This window comes from Odontomachus brunneus, unplaced genomic scaffold (genome assembly GCF_010583005.1).
Source record: "Odontomachus brunneus isolate Ranch 3 - 2012 unplaced genomic scaffold, Obru_v1 Obru_scaffold_001, whole genome shotgun sequence".
Lineage (NCBI taxonomy): Eukaryota > Metazoa > Arthropoda > Insecta > Hymenoptera > Formicidae > Odontomachus > Odontomachus brunneus.
In genome coordinates, this window is record NW_022639451.1 from 5,863,960 (window position 1) to 5,873,658 (window position 9,699).

At 44.5% G+C, this 9,699-nt stretch overlaps 1 protein-coding gene across 3 annotated transcripts in view; it reads right to left on the bottom strand.

Moving 5' to 3' along the window:
* The window catches only part of LOC116853874 (neurogenic locus Notch protein), a 374,683-nt gene that overhangs the window by 93,386 nt on the left and 271,598 nt on the right, over positions 1-9,699 (bottom strand). The window lies entirely within an intron of this gene.

The following is a 9,699-nucleotide window of genomic DNA, read 5'->3' on the forward strand; positions in this document are numbered from 1 at the left end:
CCCCTCGCGAAATGATGAAGTGGCAGAGTGGAAGGACTCGCGGGAGAAAAAGGGAATCGCGACGTTCGTGAAAAGGACAATGAAAAGGATCGGCCAACAAATGTGCACGTCTCCGTCTCCCTCCGCGGGAGGGTGCCGTCATTCTTGACAGTCAACGCATCCACCTCCGTTTCGACGACCGAAAGTCTGGCTGTTTCTCTCTCTCTCTCTCTCTCTCTCTCTCTCTCTCTGTCTGTCTGTCTCTCACGCCAAGAGACAAAAGTATGAATACCTCGTTTTGAAGCGGACTATGCCCACTTAATTAGTTCGAGCTAAACTTCGCCAAAAGGGCCCTTCTCGTTCGAGACTTCAACGATCGCGCCGGGGTCCTCGAACACGAGAATGAATATGTCAATTGAAGAGGCCTCTTTCAGTCGGAGATAATGCCGGCATTGTTCTCGGAATGCGCGACCCGCGCGCGGCATCTATATTGAAAGTACAAGCGCTCGCTTATGCAAATGCATCGATGCATGTAACTGTATGTGAATGTCTCTTCGAGAGAAATGTATATAATTATATTATAATCGAGAGAAATGTATATAATTATATTATAATCTTTTATATAATGAAATTATAATAAAGTAAAAAAAAAAAAAAGAGAGACCAAGAATGTTATATTAACTTCTCATATAGAAGAAATAAAAATAATATTGCGCTGTCGAACGCTCGGAGACTTTTATATCTGATAAAGCGACATGAATAAACAGAATAACGTGATTCAATTGAACAAGCTCCAATTAAAAATCTGACATTAAAAAAAGAACCAATTAATCGGAACCGCCGCAATCTTTCCCCGTCGCGATGACACAGCGCGTCCCGCTGTGATGACGGCTCGTCGTAAAAATTCATTTCGCGTGGGATATCCTTGGAAAAGTCGAGAAAGAGCAACGCGCTCGAATCTTGTCGCGACGAAAAAGGCGATCACGGAGAGAGGAGAACGGAGAACTCGACGTGCAGGATAACAGAACGTGGCAGCCATTGTCCCTCTCGCGGACAATGCAAGGCTGCTGGATCGCACACCGCGAGCGATCTACATCTTCAACAATGCATCATACGGCTGCGCGCGCGTGTCCGACCGCGGAACTCCTGGAACTGTTTCTTCAAGGTAGGTGCGTGCATGCGTGCATGCATACGTGTGTGCGTGCGTGTTTGCTTGCTTGCGCGCGCGCGCGCGAGATCCTCGCATCCGAGTGTGCGTGTCGGGTGTATCAAGCTGCGAATATTGAGATATCTTCCTCGTTGGTCCAGGGAGTAACAAATCTTCCACGCGATGTGCGTCGCAAAAGGAACGGCACGAGCGGCAGAGAGAGAGAGAGAGAGTCGGGAGAGGAAAAGGAAAAGCCGCAGATTGCGCGTGACAGTAAAATATGTCTCGATTGCGATTCGGCGGCCCAGCCGTGCCGCCTCTTTTGCACCCTTCGCGACGTATCCATTGCCGACGATCGATTATCTAATCCGCGAGCGCGAGGGGAGGAGGAGAAGAGAAGAGGAACCAGAGAGGCGAAGATTCGATTTGAGCTTTGAGAGTCTCCAACGACGGAGTCTCAAATACACGGTGATGCGATAGGAAAGTACCCGGCGAGAGAGAGAGAGAGAGAGAGAGAGAGAGAGAGAGAGAGAGAAAGAGAGAGAGAGAACGAAGCGAATTCCAGTTCCGTGTGAACACCTGGAAGTGTACGCGTCAAGATGGCGAAGCTGGATAACATTGTTTCGCGATGCGTCTCGGGAGTGTTCGCGCGGCGATTTGTAGCGCCTTCCTGCGCGGCTTTATGTCATCTTTATTCGCGTTACCGTCGGACAACCGGATTACACTGTGGCAGGAGAGCAAGAAAGCCCAAGTTACAATGAGATTACGCGCGCAAAAACCACGTCAGAAGTGTGATGATAATTCGCGACGAAAGAATTTCACTCCGCGAGTCCGAACGTTCGTTCGGTAAATCTGAAATTCGCGCTCGATTTATCCGTAGTTATGTCGAGAAACTGAGTCATCGAAAAAAAACGAGAAGACGGGATTCGAAGTTTCCCTTCGTTGAAAAATTAATAGCGACCATTTCTTAAATGTGAAGTTTCACTCGAAAAGTAGCGTGACAGCCGAGTCACTCGCGAATTTCTCTGCGGTTTCTCATTCATTCAGAGTGAATTCTCCACTGCAAGTCGTCAGATGAATATTTTCACTCAAAATCAAACACTTTAAAAAAAGTGCATCATTCTTAGCGAAATTATATTATATATGACCTCAAGAGAATTATTCTGAGTGAAGAGTGTATGTATATTTCATCGTCACAAGAACAAATTAATAATAATAATAGCTTCATAATTCACCTGATTTAAACATCCATTTATGTGGAGTCAGAATCCACACTAATGCGTCAATTCTAAACAAAATCGTAAGTCTCGTAACTTGTTCTCGTAAAATTCGTCAGAACTTATGAGTAGATTTACAAGTCTATGCAATATCATATGTACAATCACTTGTAAATATCGTAAATTACATGAAATCGTAGATATTTACGAGTAATTGTACATATGATATTGCATAGACTTGTAAATCTACTTATAAGTTCTGACGAATTTTACGAGAACAAGTTACGAGACTTACGATTTTGCTTAGAATTGACGCATTAGGGTGGATTCTGACTCCACATAAGTGGATGTTTAAATCAGTTAAATTATGAAGTTATTGTTATTATTAATTTTATATTTTCATTTCGAGTAAATTCTCCCTTGTTTTGAGCGAGAATTCACCCCAAAGAAATTTAAAGAGCACAACGCACTGAGAGAAAAAAATAGTTGGAATAATTATAATCTCACTATATTTTATAGTTCATTTTGGCCTCAAACATATATTTATAGTTCATCTAAACATGAAGATATAGTAGAATGAACACAGATTTATAGTCACCATCTTATTATTCTATATATATGATAAAGCACCTTTCGGGAAATATAGTTATATGTACCTATATTTGCCAAATATTTCAATTGCATTGACTATATAAAATAGTTAATTTCTCTTACCATTCAATATTTGCCACTTTATTATTATATTTTTTTATTTCAAATAATTTTAATTCTTGGTAAAAATTTTACACGGGTCTAGTTATACTATGCTTATATTGTAAATATTACAAATATTATGGTAACATTTACTATATAAAAATTATATTCCTAACTATAATCTTTTTACTATGCCATTATAGTTCCAAATATCATACATTTTTCTCTCAGTGCGATGGTAAGTAGATGTTACGTTACCGATGGTTGGCGCGCGTAGGACGGACGGACAGACGGACGGACGGACGGACGTACGTTCGCCGCGATTTAACGAGCGTCGGAAGGACCGAGCCATTACATCCGCGCGTGTTGTTTAATAGCGAGTTGATGCAATCCACGGCGTACTGCCCGCCGCCACGCTACCGATTTATTAATCCGCATTTTTCACGGCCGCGACGAGCCACGAGAGGGCTCGCGCGAGCCGCGCGCGAGCATTCATCAGACCGGCAAGAGAGCCGTACTATCAGATCGCCCGGTAGAGAGAAAACGCAATAGCGTCGTAATTGCTCTCGTACGTCAATGACACTGGGAGATCTCGCCACTCCTCCTCTTCATTACACGCGGATAATCATGAGAGCCCCGTGTGGTGCTCGTGCATGTGTGAGTATACAATGCGCGCCCGGGCACACCCTGATGCGAGGCGATATCCGCGTTACGATAACGCACGTGCGCGCTGGGCTATTGCGGATCGTATAGCGCAATAAAATCGTGAGCAATCGGCGGGAATGATTAACCCGTTGAAGGTTTTGGGCGTCTCCCTCTTTCCTTCTCTCTCTCTCTTTCGGACTCGAGATTGGACTTAGGTTTGCACGAATTCTTACGTCGTTCGCGCACCAACATGTCTTAAAACCACATGTGAAGCACCTCGCAAATGAGCTACACTGAGAGAAAAATGTATGATATTTGGAACTATAATGGCATAGTAAAAATATTATAGTTAGGAATATAATTTTTATAGTAAATGTTACCATAATATTTGTAATATTTACAATATAAGTATAGTATAACTGACCCGTGTAAAATTTTTACCAAGAATTATAATTATTTGAAATAAAAAATATGGTAAGGTGGCAAATATTGAATGGTAAGAGAAATTAACTATTTTATATAGTCAATACAATTGGAATATTTGGCAAATATAGGTACATGTAACTATATTCCCAAAAGGTGCTTTACCATATAGTAAAGAGTAATAAGATGGTGACTATAAATCTGTGTTCATTCTACTAGATTACATCTTCATGTTTAGATGAACTATAAATATATGTTTGAGGTCAAAGCGAACTATAAAATATAGTGAGATTATAATTATTATAACTATTTTTTTCTCTCAGTGTAAGTGAAAGGATGCGGAAGATATTCTTGGAATAAGAAATTGTGTATATTATATCAATAGATAGATAAGGAATATGTTTTCAAAATTTTGAGTAAATCCGAATGAAAACGTTTGATCGAGATGTCGATTGAATTGCTGTTCTCCCTAAAGCCCGTGTCACACTACGAATTGGAGATAGAGGATTGCAGATTGGAACTCGACCAATTGGAGCCAAGCAGGCCAAGACCAAAGTGCATTGATTCGTCGAAATCTAATCTTCAATCCACAAACCTCTATCTCCAATTCGTAGTGTGACACGGGTTTTAGAGAGGTTAATTCTCGCGACTCGAGACGAATTTGCAGATTAATCTACAACTACGATTCATTATTTTAAAATAGTTTCCACTGATGTGTACACGTTTCGCGCATTCGACGATTTTACGATCAGTCGAATCAAGGGAATGGCCACGATCGCGATTCCGACCCAATTTCCGCGCTTACGCTTGGGGGAGGAAGGCTTCTCTCATTACTTGAAACAGAGACGGAGCCGCCACGCAGACGACAATTACAAAGGCCGGATATACACGCGGGACCGATGCGCTGCGGGTCCGTCGTGCAAAATCCTGAATGCCCAAGTATCCTCTTTCCTCGAACCTCTTAGCGCTATTTAGCGGATCCTTTTACGGGACAGCAGGTCCCGACAAGAAAAGAGGGAAGGCACGACGTGCGGCTCGACGAAGGGTCGAAGCAAGAAGAGGCGAAAAACTCGAGAAAGAGAGAGAGAAAGAAAAAGAGAGACAAAGAGAAGAGATGAACGCAGAGGTGCAGGACGAAGGACGAGCAGGCGGAGGTGGAGTACTAAAATGGCGGAGTAAGCCGAGGGACAAGATAAGCCTTTGTGCCCGCACGAGGGCCCACAGGGGCCCACACGGGCCCGCGGCAACGGATCCCGTCGTCTCGGTCTCATATTTCGCGAATCCCGCTATCATATTTTACTGCTCGCCCTCTCCCCCTTCCTGTTCCCTCCACCGCACCAGGGCTCTCTCCGCTCGAGGGATCGGAGAGCGTCCCTCATTTTTTGTTATCTTGCTTTTCGGATCCTCGATTCCATCCACTAGTTTCTCTCTCTTTTTCTCTTTTTCGCGGACGAGCCACGGCTTCTTCTATCTATCAATGTTAAGGGACTTGATTCGACCCTGACCGTTCTAATGCGACGAACGCGTAACCGGCGCGAACGTTCTCTTCGCTTTAACTTCGCGTGGGAATTACGTAAAATGTACAAGATAGCTCGGAGATTAAAGAACAAAAAGCGCCAATATCGGTAAATTGCAAGAACACGAAATGTAACGGTTTAGAATGAAAAACCGTCTTGAGAAGACTTAACCTAAGATCTAAAAGATTAACTAAAGCAAGGCTAAAGATGTTGGAAGCAGAAACAAATTCGACGAAGTACAAACGTCGCATACACGTGGAGAAATTCTCAGCTTCGATCTAGCGTTCAAGTACGATAGTTTCCTTCCGAAACGTACGAAATCCCATTGATCCTCCGTAAAATCCGATCGGTAAAATCGAGATGCGATCGCGATAGCATTAAAGAGGCTGAGTCTTAATAAATTATCGTGAATTAACTATATGAGAAAATATGATTTCAAGAGTATGCGAGTTCAACTCGGGTTTGCCTGACGGTAAACGGCGTCGTCAAAGGTAAAGAACGTCGTGACGCGGATATAAGACGTGTTTCCTTAATTGGGCGATATCTTTCGACGGCTGCGGGACTCTCCGTCGATTTATCGCTCGTGCGATTTCTTTAAGGGGTGTGCACAACGACGACGAGCCGACGACGACGAAGAAAGAAGAGGAGAGGGAGAAAGAGAGACGTAGAAAAAGAAAGAAAGAAAGAAGGAGAGAGAGGCGAATGAGTCGCCTTTGCCAAAGGTCGCGCGAATTGTAAATCGACGTCATAAATCGAGCCAGTGCGGGGAGGGGGAGAGGACCGAAGGCGCGATCTCGCATTCGAGCGCTTCTAGATAGATGGCCGCTATTTTCGCGTACCGACTTTGCGTTTATCGCGTTTAATGCTCCATTTGTCGCGCCGCGGGGACTCGCGATCTACGCGCTGCCGCGCCGTTGCATCCTGCAGCAGCTGCCGTTGCACCGCACCGATCATCGGGGCCGGCCGTTGGTACCGGAAGCGGGATCTGACTGCGGCGAAAAATTGACTCTTCTCGCGCGCGAATAAACGAACGGTGAAAGGTCGCGTGACAGGACGTAACGAGAGCAAGTTTCGGGATGTTGAGCAGAACAGCTCGCTGTTCGCGGCTGAGCGAGAAAGCCGATATCACTTTGGGGATCAACTCGGGTCGAGTTAAGCAGACGAATATTAATGACTCCGATTTTTAACGACCTGACGGGAATCCCGCGGTTCCGTAAACAACGCTCATCCACGGCCACCTATAAATCTCAGTTCGTGTAACCGAATAGGGATCAGACGAAAAACTGACAAGAAATAATATCCCTGCTCGGGCCGAAAACATTCGTCCAAACATTCAGTTACGTCGAAACTCGGTAAAGTTCTAGATTACAGACATTTTTTGCAATCGCGGACTATACAGAATTATGACCGACATTTGTACTTGTCTAAAAGTATTATGCGCGTTTGACTTTATTATTACAGAATTATTTTAATTATTTGTATGTCATGTAGACTGTCAATTTTACTATTTGCAGTAAGTTATTTCAATTAACTGTTAACAATGTCGGTATAATTTTGCAAGGAACATTAAAATATAAAACGATAAGTAAATTTTACTACAATATCTTCTCCGCGTACAGTTGAATTGTGGCCTTTAACACGCGAGATATCGGGCGAGTTTTTTAATTCATCGATGAATCTATCGCATGATGCATAAATGCAGCGAAACGCTGCATCATGCGATGGATCCATCGATGAATTAAAAAAACTCGACCATCCCTTCCGGCGGTTTGCGCGATTCCGCGATATCGCAGTGACTGGCGCGCGCATACGTCGTCGATTATGTCGATTATCGATCGCGCCGATCTCGCTAAATGGCTGGGGAGGTCCCCTTGAAGGGTTGCCCGGATCCGGGGATAGATAGATCGCGTTGCGCCGTTGCGTCAAACAATTAAGGCTGACTTATACGCGCGCCGGCTCGCGGCGTTGAAAAGAGCGGACGGGGAACCGGTCGCTGCCCCCTCGCCACCTATCAGATAATGCGGCACTGTCATCTCGGAAGAATTTACCGGCGACGTTGCGCAACGGTGGCGGCCGCCTATCGCGCGCGACAGATCGCGATTTTACGCGCGGCGCGCCTCTTCGCGCACTTTCGCGTTTCCCCGCGAAAACGCGCCGCACTTCCGACCGCGCGCGGACGTGATCGCGCGTCACGCGAGAGCCGCAAGATCTAACCCTTTTTCACGCCGATATCTCTTGACGTCACCTGGCGAGCCTTCGTCGAAAGCGCGCTTTCAATAGGAGCGATCCTCCTTTCCTCGGAGTAGATTTTTTTAGACTCTTATACAATGAAAGAAAGGGATCATGTGTTAAACAGGTTTCTCTTGGTTCTCAATCGATTTTCAATCAAAGCAATAATCTTCTTCCTAGACCCCGACAGACTGACGTACGTAAACTTCACAGTAGCTTTGAGCACATTAAATCACGAAATTCAGCAACGTTGAATTCAGTCCCTTGTGACTGCAGTCATGCTGATTATACAGGGTGCCCGTATCATCTTCACAGTCTCTCGTGAGGACGTAGAGCGGATTGAGATGAATACAAAAGTTCCATACAGTTTTGCGATATTCTCAATAATAACCGAGAAATTAATTAAAGAAGATTGGTGAATGATCACGCACGATATGGTAGATGAGCTGCAGTGGCACCGTCTGCCGTTATATATCTGCCGTCTTACTTATATATTAAGTCAAATTGAACAAAAAAGTCCTCTACCATTTTGCAAATAACCACATAGATTTTTAAATATTAATTAAAGAAAATTATTACATGATTGTGTAGCACAATGCACAAATTTTCTTTTATTAATATCTAAAAATCTATGTGGTCATTTGCAAAATGGTAGAGGACTTTTTTGTTCAGTTTGACTTAATGTATAAATATGCAACGGCAGACGGTGCCATTGCAGCTCATCTATTATATCGCGCGTGATCATTCACCGATCTGCTTTAATTAATTTCTCGGTTATTATTGAGAATGTCGCAAAACGGTATGGAACTTTTGTGTTCATCTCAATCCGTTTCTACGTCCTCACGAGAGATTGTGAAGGTGATACGGGACACCCTGTATAGAATGGTAAAACAGTGATACGAAAGAAATATGAAAGAAATTGTCAGAATTTGCTCAAAACAACATGTCGTGTGAAATATAATATAAAAATCATTTAACTCTTAATCAATTTTTCGGAAATTTGTCAGTACAATAAAAAAAATCTGCATTATTGAAGGATACGACTAATAGAGCTGCTGCTAAGTCTGTGTACACCTGTCTATCTAAATAAGCTTCTTTTCTTAGTCTCTAACGGCTTTTAATAGGAACACTAGCTCCTTTCTCCTAATAAACCAATTTTCCGAACGTGAGACTCTTTTACGAGAAACTCACGAGACTTTTGCCAGAGGAAGAAATCAACACTGAGCTTCTTGTGATCCTCGAGTGATCGCATCGGTGTACCGTGTGCGCCGTCATTTCTCATCGACACAACGCCTGGGAAATTCTGTCGCGTTTTCGACCGTCTATTTTCTTCGTGGTACAAACGCGCTCGTCAAGCAGGCTCGAACTTTCCAACGGAAGGAACCTTCTCGCTTTTGCGCGAACGGCTCACGCGAGGACAAAAACGCGTAGTTTCGAGCGCGGGAGCGAGATGAGGCGCGAGAACGAGGCGCGCGTCACGAGAGAGGAGCCGGCACTTCCGAAGCAGGATAATTGCGACTTTCACGAGAGAAAGAGAGAGAAAGAGACTTTTTACGACGATCGAAAAGCACACGAGACGCGGCGCGGCCGAGATGTGTAGCGACCGACCGAAATGGAGGTTGCTCGCGCGGACGTAAACGGAACAACAATTCGCGAAATTGCCATCGTGAAAGCGAGCGAGTGAGGTGCGTTTTCGATCGTGACGCGTTCGCGGTCACGCGAACGACGGGAGAATTATCCGGCCGGCTCTGTCCCTTGCGGGACGCGCGAGGATGCGCGTGCAGCTCGCTCGGCCGAGAAGAAAGTGCGACGTCAAAGGGACACGTCCTCGCACGAGATGTGAAGTACA